General features: G+C 41.5%; 1 long non-coding RNA gene across 1 annotated transcript in view; it reads left to right on the top strand.

Moving 5' to 3' along the window:
- Positions 1-9,286: 9,286 nt before the first annotated feature.
- Positions 9,287-15,173, top strand: part of LOC113612439 (uncharacterized) — a 28,550-nt gene continuing 22,663 nt past the window's right edge. The window contains exons 1-2 of the long non-coding RNA XR_003429852.1: positions 9,287-9,333; positions 12,969-13,091. This is a non-coding gene — a long non-coding RNA (uncharacterized LOC113612439). The remainder of the gene's footprint in view (positions 9,334-12,968; positions 13,092-15,173) is intronic.

The raw sequence follows: 15,173 nt of genomic DNA, 5'->3' as shown, positions 1-15,173 counted from the left end.
CATTTGGCTGATTACCTCCTGGTACCATTTAACTTGTTACTCTATCTCTTTTATTTCCTATATACTGGTATTTAGATCTAGACTAGAGGATTGATTTGTTTCAGGTTCATTTCTTTTGGCAAAATACTTTGTAGGTAATTCTGTGTACATTTAATTGCATCAGTCAGAAGGCACATTGTGTCTGTCCCAGTTTTAGCCATGAGATTGATTTCATTATGAGGTGTGTTTGGCCTGTTCCTTGTTAAGCTTTCACCTAATAGGTTTAGAATTCATTGATGATCTTTGTCTAAATCCATTATTTCGTTTGAAGTTGTGAAATGGTGATTTTATCATCCTATCATTCCTTTTGCATTGATTAGTGGCATTCTCCATGATGAAGAACTTTCCTTCTCAACTATTTTAGTGACCCTGAAATACTGTTTGACCAGGAAATGCAGAATCAATGCTTAATTCTTTACCTTTATTAATTTTTAGCTAATGAGTTGTTGCTCTAGAAACCTCCAATGATAATCAATGGGTTTTTTTCTTAAGTATAATAATGAAGTTGTAGAATTTTATATATTTGATGTGCTTGAATCAACCTCAGTCATTTTTTTAATGCTCAATTAATTTGACAATCTTTGGTCGGTAGAAGGCCTTTCAAGTTGGCTCCTCTGTCTTTTTGACATGTCTTCAGCAGTCTTTGATAGCGTCCTTGCTTTCTGGTATGACAAGATGCCCCAGTCTCATCTTGAACATTTTCTACTTTAGATCTGGAAACAGCCATTTCTCCAGGGAGCCATGGATCCTTTTTTTTTTTAAATTTACTTATTTTATTTATTTATTTTTGGCTGCATTGGGGCTTTGTTGCTGAGCGCGGGCTTTCTTTAGTTGTGGCGAGTGGGGGCTACTCTTTGTTGTGGTGCGTGAGCTTCTCATTGCGGTGGCTTCTCTTGTTGCAGAGCATGGGCTCTAGGCACATGGGCTTCAGTAGTTGTGGCTCGCGGGCTCTAGAGTGCAGGCTCAGTAGTTGTGGCACACGGGCTTAGTTGCTCCACAGCATGTGGGATCTTCCTGGACCAGGGCTTGAACCTGTGTCCCCTGCATTGGCAGGCGGATTCTTAACCACTGCGCCACCAGGGAAGCCCCCATGGATCCTTTTTAATGAGAAATGCAATCAGCATAAGTAATTTTTTTTTGTTTTTTAAACAGACTATTTTGTAGGGAACTTTGGGGTTTACGGAAAAACTGAGTCCAAGGTACAGAGTTCCCATATGTCTCCTTTCCCCGTCTTTCAGAGTTTCCCCTTTTATTATCATCTTGCATTACTCCAGTACATTTATTACAATTAACTAACCGATATTGATACATATTATTAACTAAAGTTCATTAGTTAATGTTCATTGCCAAGTTCATTGCCAACTACTTAACAGGCTGCTGCCATCAACCAGAAAGTGGTAGCTTCCTCCCTCAGCTCCTGTGATAACTAGGATTAAGAATGATACAGTTGCTGTGAACTCTTCCAGGAGGTGTCTCTAGGACAAGTGGCTCATAGACTGATGTCTAGGTCTGGCCAGTGAAAGTTGGGTAGGCTGGGTAGGAGAACCATTTTGGAAGGAAGCATCTGAGTAGAAGCACATTGAACTCCAGGTCAGGCTGGGATGAGAGATGTTCAAAGTGTTAGTGAGATGGGGATCTAAAGTTAACCCTGGGATATCAGTCTGCAAACTTAGGTTAGGACTCCATTACAGGCCTCAGAGTGATGGTCTTCTAGTCTTAGGTCTTCATTGCTCTCTAGACTAGAGACTTTGTGTTGCCTCAGACTAGAGAGGGGTCAGAGCTGAAGGTCAAGGGACCAGGCTACCAGGATTTAGAAATCTATAGGGAGGAAGCCAGGTAGGCTTGAACCTAATCTCTTTGGGCATGCTTCAAGAAGCATTTAAGTGGCCCAACTGGTATCCTGAAATCTAGACCCCCTTCTGTTACCATCTCTCCCCACTTTTCTGGACTAGTTATCTTGCAATTAACAACAGGTTAATTGATGATTGGAAATGTTTACTTGACTGAGCTAAGATTTAAACTTGCTTCAGGGAAACTATCTTGGAAGGGTCAGAAGCCTGCAATGGGTAGTTGGTTGCAAAATGGGAATTAGATGGAGAGAGGATCCATCTCTATTAATCTCCACTTAGGTAGTGATTAGATTTCTGAAGAGAGCTGAGAACTTAATTGTTCAGTGTCATCGGGAAGTCAATTATTTTAATCTTTCTTCAATAGTTAGCTATTAACTGGGAATAAAGAGGAGAGTAATTGGAGATGGATTTGCTCAGACTAGCTTGTGCCTTGTAGAGTCAATATTCTTGGCTGTTAATGAGATCTTGGATAAAATGAAGTCGGCACAAAGGGAGGCAACCAGCTAGAGGTGATGCTTGGCTAAGAGCAATATGACGGACTAGATGGATTCAGAGTATCCTGCACCTTCTCCCAACTTTTTCAGCAATCTTTTCCCCAAGGCTGTACACAGCAGTCCCAACCCTGGGTCTATGCCACTATAGACAGAACCCCAAGGTTTCACATGTAATGATTAAGAGTTTGGGTTTGGAGTTGGATCTGATCTAGAATCCCATCATGGCCCCTTATCACCTATGTGACCTTGATTGAGTTACTTAATCTCCTTCTGTTTCCTCAGCTACAAAATGGCAGTAATAATAATACCACATGATTGTTCAGAGAATTATATGAAATTAATGCACATAAAGCACTTAGTGTAATGCCTGAAAAAAAGGTACTCAACAATGAATATTTGTTTCCTTTCATGCTTTTCCAGACCACAAATCTTTTGTGGTCGAAAATCCCAAGAGCTCTGTTATTTTACACATACTTCTTCCTATAAGGCAGCTACCAGTGAAGGCTTGATAAACCCTTGGTCTCTGCTCAGGGCTGTGGCCTGGCAGCCCCTCTGTCTTTGACAAGCCCACCTCTTACCCTTTCCAATGTGGTATAATGGTTTTGAGTGTGGGCTCTGGAGTGTGGACAGATCTGTGCTGGAATCTACAACTCAACTACTCCCTGACTGTACAACTTTGGACAAATCATTTAACCCTTCTGTGCCACGCACGCTTTCCTTATCTATAAAATAGCAATAATAATATTGTTATCTCATGAGATTGCTGGGAGGATTCAATGAGCTGATATATGTATGGTGCTCAGAACAATGTCTGACACATGGTAAGTGCTCAAAAAGTGGTAGCTCTATTATTATCTATATTGTTCTCTCCATCCTGGCTACCATTCTCTCAGGAACCTGAGGGGTATCAAGAGTTCACCTGACAAAATCATATAAGTGGACACTTAATGGCTTAAGTGTCCCCTACTCCACCACCATGAAACCAAAGACACCATTACCTAGTGGCAGCTTATGGGTTCTAAGCTGTGTCGTTTTAAAACATGGCCCCCAAATTTTTGACACTCCTCCCATTGAGAAGTGATGTCTAATCCCCTCCCCTTGAATCTGCATTCTGTGAATGATTGACCAATAGAATATGGCAGAAGTGGCACTGTACCAGTTTCTGGGCCTATGCCTCAAGAAACTGGCAGCTTCCACTTCCTATCTCTGGGGGTGTTCACTCTTGGAACTCGGACACATTCTGTGACAAAAACCAACCAGCCCATTTAAAGGTCCTTGTGGAGAGGAAATGAGGCTCCTGGCCCTCAGCCCTGGTTGAGCTCTCAGTTGACAGCCAGCATGAACTTGCCAATCAGTGTGAGTGAGCCATCTGGGATGTAGTTCCTCTAGCTCCCCATTGATCCACCCCAGCTGATGTCACATGAAGCAAAGATCAGCCTGCTTTGCCAAACCTTGTCCATTGTTGTGACCAGCATAAATGTTGTCATTTTAAGCCACTAAGTTTGAGATGATTTGTCACACAGCGATAGATAATCAGAACATATATTGCGGGCAGCTGGCCAATAGGTGGGGGAGATCTTCTGGGGCAGGTGGGTCCATGTATTCCCAACTACATCATGCAAGTTGTGACTGGTCCTATCCATGTGTAGGGCTGGCCTTTGAATTATGGAATGGAATTGTCCTGGGATGTGGTTGTTAAGTCTAATGCTTCAGTTTTAAAAAATAAACACAAAATGTTTTTGATCAAAATGTCGACAGTATTACACTAAATATCACTCCCCTCCCTGACAAATCTACTCCTCCATATTCCATATCTCAGAGATGATATCTTGTACTATCCAGTTATTCAAGTAAAACATGTAAGCGTCATCCATGAATCCTTCCTTACCCTGACCCTTCACATCCAGTTCATTAGAAAGTACTGTTGACTCTATCTTCAAAATGTACCCTAAATCTGTCCTCTTTTCTCCATCCCCAATGTCACTACTCTAGTCCAGACTATCCTTTGGTCTTACTTGGGCTAACCTGTATTGGACACAAGCTTATGTGCCTTCTTGGATTCTTTTCTGAGATGCTGCCCACTTTCCAAATTGTGCTGCCGTCATTCCATTTTGGGAGCATCCCTCCTGAACTTTCAGAGCTACAAGGTAGTCTAAGTTGATGCCCTACACCTGCATGACCCTCATGTTCTACCCATTTACCTGTGAGTGCCAAGTTATCACTCCACTTCCATACCTGGGGAAAATGCCATACCATGGGAATGGGATCTGGCTTCGTGAGAAACTGCCAAGGGACCAGATGATGCAACTGGAAGTGAAGGGGAATGAGTACCCTGGGGTAGGGGACTGACTAGTGGAAATGAGGAGGCAGGAGGGAGCCAGGCAGATCAATTTCTCCTAATTTCTCCCGTTGTGTACAACTCTGAAACGTGTATGCGTGTTTTCCTTTCAACCATTGTGAGCAAACACACCTGGCAAGTGACCTGCAGTTTCTGACATGATGGCCAGTGAAGTAATGCATTGTGTCACATTGTTTTACATCTTTCCTTGCCTCACTTGCCTTTTTTCCTCATCCTTGTTGCCTTAGGCTTGCACAACTCCCATATGGTTAGTACTTGATTTTCTGACTGAGGCTCTGTTTTTTCTTTTAAAAAAAATAATAAATTTATTTATTTATTTTTGGCTGAGTTGGGTCTTTGTTGCTGCGCACGGGCTTTCTCTAGTTGTGGCGAACAGGGGCTACTCTTCGTTGCAGTGCGCGGGCTTCTCACTGTGGTGGCTTCTCTTGTTGTGGAGCACGGGCTCTAGGCATGCACCCTTCAGTAGTTGCGGCACTTGGGCTCTAGGCGTGCGGGCTTCAGTAGTTGTGGCTCGTGGGCTTAGGTGCTCCGCGGCATGTGGGATCTTCCCAGACCAGGGCTCGAACCCTTGTCCCCTGCATTGGCAGGCGGATTCTGTTTTTTTTTTTTTTTTAACATCTTTATTGGAGTATAATTGCTTTACAATGGTGTGTTAGTTTCTGCTTTATAACAAAGTGAATCAGCTATACATATACATATATCCCCATATCTCTTCCCTCTTGCATCTCCCTCCCTCCCACCCCCCCATCCCACCCCTCTAGGTGGTCACAAAGCACCGGGCTGATCTCCCTGTGCTATGTGGCTGCTTCCCACTAGCTATCGGTTTTACGTTTGGTGGTGTATATATGTCCATGCCACTCTGTCACTTTGTCCCAGCTTACCCTTCCCCCTCCCTGTGTCCTCAAGTCCATTCTCTAGTAGGTCTGCGTCTTTATTCCCGTCTTGCCCCTAGGTTCTTCATGAACTTTTTTTTTCTTAGATTCCATATATATGTGTTAATACATGTGTTAGCATACGGTATTTGTTTTTCTCTTTCTGACTTACTTCACTCTGTATGACAGACTCTAGGTCCATCCACCTCACTACAAATAATTCAATTTCGTTTCTTTTTATGGTTGAGTAGGCACACGGATTCTTAACCACTGTGCCACCAGGGAAGCCCTCAGGTTCTGTTTTATAAGACCCTGGCTAAGACATTTGATATTAGAAATGGTTCTAGAAAACAGACTATCAGGATGGGGTTTGGGAGCTGTGTTGTTCTCCTGTCTAAAAGCAGTAGGTATCATTTCTTTTTTTTAGATTCTGCATATAAGTGATATCATATGATATTTGTCGTTTTCTGTCTGACCTACTTCACTTAGTATGATAATCTCCATGTCCAATCCATGTTACTGCAAATGGCATTATTTAATTCTTTTTTTTTTTTCCCATCGGGACGCTCGTGCCAGGGGAAGGCCCACCTAATTCTTTTTAATGGCTGAGTAATATTCCATTGTATATATGTACCACATCTTCTTTATCTGTTAATGGGCATTTAGGTTGCTTCCATGTCTTGACTATTGTAAACAATGCTGCAATGAATATTGTGGTACATGTATCCTTTCGAACCATGTTTTCCTCCCCATATATGCCCAGGAGTGGGATCTCTGGATCATGTGGTAGCTCTATTTTTAGTTTTTTTTTTTAACATCTTTATTGGAGTATAATTGTTTTGCAATGGTGTGTTAGTTTCTGCTTTATAACAAAGTGAGTCAGTTATACATATACATATGTTCCCATATCTCTTCCCTCTTGTGTCTCCCTCCCTCCCACCCTCCCTATCCCACCCCCTCTAAGTGGTCACAAAGCACCGAGCTGATTTCCCTGTGCTATGCGGCTGCTTCCCACTAGCTTTAGTTTTTTAAGGAACCTCCATACTGTTCTTCATAGTGGTTGTACCAATTTACATTCCCACCAACAGTGTAGGAGGGTTCCCTTTTCTCCACACCCTCTCCAGCATTTGTTATTTATAGACTTTTTAATGATGGCCATTCTGCCCAGTGTGAATTGGTACATCATTGTAATTTTGATTTGCATTTCTCTAATAATTAGCGATGTTGAGCATCTTTTCACATGCCTCTTGGCTATCTGTATGTCTTCTTTGGAGAAATGTCTATTTAAGTCTTCTGCCCACTTTTTTGACTGGGTTGTTTGTTTTGGGGATATTGAGTCACATGAGCTGTAAAAATGATACAAATGAACTTATTTACAAAACAGAAACAGACTTACAGATTTAGAGAAGGAACTTATGGTTACCAGGGGGAACGGTTGGGGGGAGGGGTAGACTGGGAGTTTGGGATCGACATGTACACACTTCTATATTTAAAATAGATAACCAACAAGGACCTACTGTATAGCACAGGGAACGCTGCTCAATATTCTGTAATAATCTAAATGACAAAAGAATTTGAAAAAGAATTGATGCATCTATATGTATAACTGAATCACCTTGCTGTACACCTGAAACTAACACAACATTGTTAATCAATTATGCTCTAATATAAAATAAAAATTAAAAAATAAATAAAAACAAAGGATAAATTATCAAAAAAAAAACCCCCAAAGGATAAATTAAAAAAAAAATAAAAGCAGTAGGGACCCTATTGCTGGTGTTAAGTGTGTGAAGATAACCCCTGCCATGAAATGGCATTGCAATCTCTCGGGCTTTCACCTGTGCTATGTGGTATTTTATTGGTATGATATGTAGGCACAAGGCAAGATATGCGGAGGTCAAGTGACTGTGGCACTTAATCGATATATGGACAATGTTATTTATAAGGATCTTGGAGTAGAATTGTTGCTTTTGACTGCAGGAGGAACTCTGCCTCTGTGGAAGATTTAAAGGAGATCCTTATCTCCTGCAGCTGCAGGACAGACTATACTAAAAATCAGGCTCAGGATCCGATAATAAGGGTAGCAGAGGTGCAAAAAAGACTAAATATACAACCTTGTCAGGGCATTTTTTCAAGATCAGATAGGGAAAAATTGGAACATGGAGATCTGGAGTGGTTATTTGGATAGATGAATCCAAGTATTATGAACCTCCAGTTTCCCCGAGCTTTTCTTGCTGGCAGAAGCAGCTGCTTTTCCCTTGCCAGAGGAGAGTAAGTTTCCTTTTCATGGAGATTATGTAATGATTTCACCTGAAGCAGCTGCCTTGTGAGATGACCTTTTTTCTCAAGATGCATCTCACCATCCTCACTACCTCCAGTTAATAACCAGAATTACATCTTGACACAGCTTTGAAAGAAAAGTACACACCCTGCTCTAGAAATTTTTTATGCTCATTCATAGGGAGAATTGAAAGCAGTTCACAATCTCAAAAACATTATTTGCATGCAAGAAGTCAGATATACCCCAAAATACATACTGCATGATTCCATTTAAACGACTTCCAAGAACAGACAATACAAATCTATGGAGAAAGAAAATCAGAAAGTGGTTGCCTCTGGATGGGTGTCGGGATTAACTGGAAAGGGCAGGAGGGAACTTTCCAAGGTGATGGAAATGTTGCATATCTTATTTTGAGTGGTGGTTACATCAGTATATACAGCTGTCAAAACTAAGAACTGTATAGTTTTTGTATGTAAATCATACATCAATAAAGAATTAACAATCAGTTCACCTTTATATGGCAAGGACATGCTCACTGTCTTACCTCAGGCCTATTTTAGCTCTCATACTTTCTATAATAATATTGTATTCAGGGCTTATACATCTTGACACTGAAGAATATCACACTAGCCCACTATATTGATGAATATATTTACATCATGAATTTCTGCAGGTTTGAGGGTCTGGGGCAGAATATACTCTCAAAGGCAAAGGACAAAACCCTGTACTTTATACCTCCTACCACTAAGAAAGAGGCACAGCACTGATAGATCTTTTGGGATTTTGGATACAACACATGGAACACACCTCTGACTCATTTATTTGGTAATCTAGAAGGCTGCTGGGTTCACGTGAGGCCCAGAGCAAGAGAGGGCTCTGCAGGAGGACTAGACCACCTGACAAGCTGATCTGCCTTCTGGGCCTTATGATGTATCAGATCCAGTGGTGCTAGATTAAGCCTTTGGCAAACCCTAGGAAAGTCACAGTGCAGATCTCTAAGGTTCTGGAGCAGGGTCATGCCCTTGGTGGTTGGCGTACAATATTATGTTAGTTTCAGGTATACTACATGGTGATTTGACATTTGCATGCATTATGAAATAATCACCATGATAATAGTAGTATCCATCTGTCCCCATATAAAATTATTACAATGTAATTGACCATATTCCTTATGCTGTATATTATAGCCCCATGGTTTATTTATTTTATAACTGGAGGTTTATACCTTTTAACCCCTTCACCTATTTTGCCCCACTCCCACCCCCTCACCTCTGGCAACCACTTGTTTGTTCTCTGTATCTATGAGTCTGTTTTCATTTTGTTTTTGTTTGCTTTGTTTTTCAGATTCCACATATAAGTGAGATCATACGATATTTTTCTTTGTGTCTTATTTTGCTTAGCATAATACCCTCTAGACCCATCCATGTTGTCACAAATGGTAAGATTTCATTTTTTATGGCTAAGTAATATTCCTCTGTGTGTGTGTGTGTGTGTGTGTGTGTGTGTATGCCACATCTCCTTTATCCATTTATCTACCAATGGACATTTAGGTTGTTTCCATATCTTGGCTATTGTAAATAATGCTGCAATGAACATTGGGGTACATATATCTTTTTGAATTAGTGTTTTCATTTTCTTTGGATAAATACCCAGGAGTGGAACTGCTATATTGTGTGGTAATTCTAATTTTTAATTTTTTGAGTACCCTCCATACTGTTTTCCATAGTGGCTCTACCAATTTGCATTCCCACCAGAAAACTGTTCTTTTAAAAACATCATCTAGTGTGCTAGTAAGACTGAGCAGCTCATCATGGGGCACTGTATTAGTTATCTCTTGCTGAGTTACACAATTGTCAAAAACTTAGCAACTTAAAACACCACACATTTATTATCTGGTAGTTTCCATGTGTTGGGAGTCTGGTCTTGGCTTAGCTGAATCCTCTGCTCAGGGTCTCACAAGGCTGCAATCAAGGTATTGGCCAGGCTGCATTCCTTTCTGGAGCTCAGGGTCCTCTTTCAAGCTCATGTGGTTGTTGACAGAATTAAGCTCCTTTCAGCTGTAGGACTGAGGTCTCTGTTTGCTTGCTGGTTGTTGACCAGGCACCTCTCTTAGTCTCAGGGACTGCCCGTGGTTTCTTGTCACATGGCCCTCACACAGGTCCTCCTACAACATTGCCGTTTCGTCCTTCCTCTTCTTCCTCTTTCTCTTCTTCTTCTTCTCCTCCTCCCTCTCCGTCTCTTTCTCCTTCTTCTTCATATACATTGTAGAATGATTGCCAAGATCAAGATAATTAACACATCCATTACCTTACATAGTTAACTTTTTTTCTTTTTTTTGGTGAGAATGTTTAAGATCTACTCTCAGCAACTTTCAAGTATACAATACCATATTATTAACTGTAGTTGCCATGCAGTTTAGTTCTTAGAGGCCAGGAGGAGAAGCACTCCAGTCTGCCAAGGTGGAGTTTATATAATGTAACATAATCACTGCAGTGATTGTCCTGTCACCTTGGCCATCTTCTGTTGGCTAGAAGCAAGTCACAGGTTCTGCCTACACATAAGGGGAAAGCATTATATAAGCATGTGACTCATTGGGAGTCACCTTAGGTATGTCCACCACAGACACCGACTGTGAAAACGAGCTCCTCATAGTAAAATGGGTGTTAACTGACATACCGAGTTGTAAGGTTGGGCATGAACAGCAACAGTCTATTGTGGATGGAAGTGATACAGTTGGGACTGGGCTCAAGCAGGTCCAGCAGGCATGAACAAAGCATCAGAGCAGATGGTCCAGACAGGTGTCACCTGTTTCTGTGGCACCACCCCTCTTTCAAGCCACACCTGTGTTGCCTGATGTTGTTGTTGTTGTTGGTGGTGGTGTGCTGTCTGCTGCTATTAACTGACAGAGGAGGAACGGATTCTGGCCTGATTAGCAGATGGGTCAGGGCAATATGTTGGCACCGTGTGGAAATGGATTGCTGTCCCATTCTAGCTCCAATCAGCAGGGGCTCTGAAGGACAGTGGAGAAGGAAATACACCCAGTGGGTAGACTTCCTTTCACTAAAGCTGATCTAGCATCTGCCACAGCGAGGTGCCCAAACGTGTGGCAGCCCTCATACAGCACCGTTCTTCAGGGAGACCAGCCAGCTACCTGGTGTCAGATCAATTACTTGGATCTCATCTGTCCTGAAGAGGGCAGTGATCCTTCCTCAGCTGAATGGTTTTTTACTCTAGACTCACCTTCTCTGCCCACATTGCCCACACTGGCACCACTGTCTGAGGGCTTACAGAATAGCTGATAGAACAATAGAACGGGCTGTTGAAGGCTCTGCTAAGGGTCCAGAAAGAGGGTTGGCTGCTGTATATTATATGGATGTAGTATATGCCTTGATACTCTGATTGATATAGAGTACTACATCCCTTATAGTTAGAATACACAGATCCAGGAATCTGAGTCAGGATGCTTGGAAAAAATCCTGTAAATACTGCAAGAGGTGGGAGTCTCCTTCTCACCTTGCTGGCATAACAGCGGTGATAGCATTGTTTGTGCTGATGGCAGCCATAGCTACTGCCAAAGAAAACCAAGGGTTTTAAACAAAGAATGCCATGGTCAGAAGCAGCTGGAAAAGCTCAATGACAGATAAGGAAAGTGGAAGAATCAGGTAAATGAAAAGAATTTTGGAGTTTTGGCTGTGGTGAAACAAGTTAGAGTTCTGGGATCATAGAGACCTAACTTTAAATCCTGCCTCTACAACTTATCTACATGACCTTGGGCAAATAGTTTTATCTTCTGAACCTCACTTCCTATATCTGTAAAAGAGATAATAATAGTATCTGCCCACAGAGTTATGGTGAGAATTAATTCATGCTTGTAGTAGTATTTGTAAAATTCCTAGAACAGTGTCTGGCAAAGATCAAGTGTTCAATAAAATTATGTGTGCAAAGAACATACTTCTCATTTTAAGACAGACATGGTATGACTCTAAAAACAATGAGGTGGAACTGTCCCAAAAGCTACTTGAAGGAGCTTCTTTGATGGTACCCTCAGAAAAGTGCCAATGCCTGTGCTAAAGATAGATTTGCCTTGACACCAATGAAGCTTGAGCTACAGGGTCCTGTATTTCCACCAGCCCCTTCTGAAGCTCTGAGTGTGGCCCTAGGAATGTGTTCATATAATCATGTGAACTGTATTTAAACTATATATAGTTAACTACATTTAACTATATTCTAAAGTTCCTTTAAATACATTTTCTCCAGAAATTCCCTTAAAATAACCACTGATCTTTTTCTTTTCTGCATTTTGTTTCTGGTGTTCAATAGGAAAGGATCTTTCAGTGAGCTATCTGCAACACTTTTCTGCAAATGATATATTGGTTTTATTTCCACGTTTCAAGTAGCCCTGCTCTGGCCTCATGCACAATTGCATTCTGGGATCTCTCTCTGCATCTCTTCTACGTTCCGTTCACTGTTTCCTGGATTTCATACGTTCCTCTCAAGATGTTTCCTAAGAAAAGATGCATCGGAAGTAAATTGAGAATTTGAATATCTGAAAATGTCTTTATTCTTTTCTAGAACTTCTTGTTGTTTGGCTGGGTGTGTATTTCTAAGTTGGAAAAAAAAAATCCCCAGTGTTTAATTTCCAGTGTTGCTATTGAGGAATTGAATGTGATTCTGATTCCAATTCGGTTTCTTTATTCTTTTTTTTTTTTTTTTCCAATCAGTATTCTTGATCTCTGTTTGTGTCCTGTTATGATTATTCCCCCTCTGGAAGCTTAGAATAACTTATCTTTAGCACTGATTTTTCCAAAATGTAATGATGATAAGCCTTACTGGGGCTATTTTTTTCATTCATCGTGCTGGACACTCAGTGGGCTTTTCTAGCTGGAGACTCATCTGGAGTCTCATGTCCTTTAGTTCTGGGGAATAATCTTGTATTCTTTCTTTAATATTTCCTTCTCTCCTTTATACTGTTGTCTCTTTCTAGTACACCTAATAGTCAGATATTGGATATCATGGACTGGTGCATTGATTTTATTTTTTTATCTCTTTCTTCTCCATGTTTGATGAAACCAGGCTTCATCAGTAACTCCTAACCTCAGTATATGAGGAGGAAAAGCATATGAATGACTGGTAAATGACTGAACAGAATGGAGGAAGGTCTCATCCCAAGTGCTCACAAAAGAAGACCAATGAAAAGTAAGTTGATTCTCCCTTCAAAATTTCAGATAGGCTTGGGAATTGGAGGAACCATGTAACTTTGACAGTGAGTACAGGGTTGAGAACTTGGAGGTAATTTAAAAGTCTGTTTATGACTACCAAATGTAAAATAGATAGCTAGTGGGAAGCTGCCGCATAGCACAGGGAGATCAGCCCGGTGCTTTGTGACCATCTAGAGGGGTGGGCTAGGGAGGGTGGGAGGGAGACGCAAGAGGGAGGGGATATGGGGATATATGTATACATATAGCTGATTCACTTTGTTATACAGCAGCAACTAACACAACATTGTAAAGCAATTATACTCCAATAAAGATGTTAAAAAAATAAAAAGTCTGTTTATGGAACAGTTTTCATGTGCCTAATGCACAGTGAGGCCAAACAAACTGGAACATCAGAGTTTGGAGCAGAGAAAGGTTTATTGCAGGGCAAAGCAAGGAGAATGGGTGGCTCATGCTCAAAACGCCCAAACTCCCCGGCGGGTTTCAGGGAAGCATTTTTAAAGGCCAGGTGAGGGAGGGGAGTCGCAGGGTGTATGACCAGCTTGTGTACAATTCTCTGATTGGTTGATGGTGAGGTAACAGGTTGGTGTCACAGGGGTTAACATTATCAATCCTTAGGCTCCAGTAGGTCTGGGGGCTTGTGCTCATGGTCATCATGTAGTTAACTTCTTCCATTTGGTGAGGATTTTAGCATCTGTAAAACAACTTAGGAAATGTGCATCAGATACTGTTATCTAGGTATTTCAGGGAGGAACTTAAGATTCTGTGACTGCCGTATGTCTGATTTACCATTTAAATTCTTATCCATTCTCCTGGCCCAACTGCTACTTTTGTCACTACATGTTCACATCCTTTCAATCATTAATTCTCGATCCAGGCTTTTGTGACTCAGGAGAGGCCTGGGAGACTTCAGCTTTTCTACAAACAAGAGGCAGGCAGAGGACTTGGTGGTGGTGGTGATGGGGGGTCCTGTCTCCAGAAGGCCCCATACAGTCCTGCTCGGTTACAAGGCGACTTCGGAACTCATTCTAGAAGACAATTTTGGTTTTGTCTTCCAGTTGTACATATCATGATGGAAGGTAAGAGTGCACAGTTGTGAGCCTGAGTAGCATACTAAAAATAGGGGAGGTGAGTGGCCAAAATGTATACTGAATGTGATATGAAAATACATTTCTATGTTTTCTCATGTCACAAACAATACATGTTGTTTAATTTTCTTTACGTTATATAAGAAAATGTATACATTGGGGGACTTCTCTAGTGGTTCTGTGGTTAAGACTCTGCACTTCCAATGCAGGGGGTGTGGGTTCGATCCCTGGTCGGGGAACAAAGATCCCACAGGCCACGTGGTGCGGCCAAAAGATTAAAAAAAAAAGAAGAAAAGTATACACTGTCAATCAGATATAGCACTTAGGGCCTTCTCAGCTGTCTTCTGAGTATGCGCCCGGTCCTGGGCATGCGTGTGGCCTTCTAGATTCCCAGGAATATGTGGAAGCTTTTCAAAGCCCTTATTCCCCAAAGCATCTCATTGCCCAGCCTTTCCTCCCCAGATTTTTGCTTAGTCTATTGTTTCCCCAACTGTTATGCGTTACCCCAGGTGGCAGCTACTAATGTTTGCCTTCAGATGATTTTAACAATTGCCCCCCTGGGTAGTCACCTCAGCCCTGGGAGAGTTCTGAGTTAGTCTAAATAAAGGTAGGCCCTTTGAGTTGGTCTTTCAGGAAGTCTCCAGGCACATTAAAATAAACAGACACAATTCTTTGAGAATAAAGTCTGTTCTGCTGTCCTGGGTACTGGGTACTTATACCAGGAATGTGGGCTGCTGTTGTCTTCAAGGTCACTGCCGAGCTGGGGAGCAAGGAATGGGTCCAAGGTAAATTAAAATGCCACAAATCTCTCTTAGCAAGATCCAGCTGCTTTCTCTTGATTGAATATACCCCTGTTTCTGCAAGCTTTTGATTAGTATCCAGAGTTCTGAAAAAGTTAATTCTGATGGTTTTTGGCAGTTTATTCATAGCTTTTGTGGAGGGATGAACTTTTGGAGTTCCCTACTCTACCATTT

Source organism: Aethalodelphis obliquidens, unplaced genomic scaffold (genome assembly GCF_003676395.1).
Source record: "Aethalodelphis obliquidens isolate GAN/ISIS:26980383/991018 unplaced genomic scaffold, ASM367639v1 scaffold77, whole genome shotgun sequence".
Taxonomy (NCBI): Eukaryota; Metazoa; Chordata; class Mammalia; order Artiodactyla; family Delphinidae; genus Aethalodelphis; species Aethalodelphis obliquidens.
The sequence above is the reverse complement of the archived record's forward strand: the minus strand, read 5'-3'. Positions and strand labels throughout refer to the sequence as shown.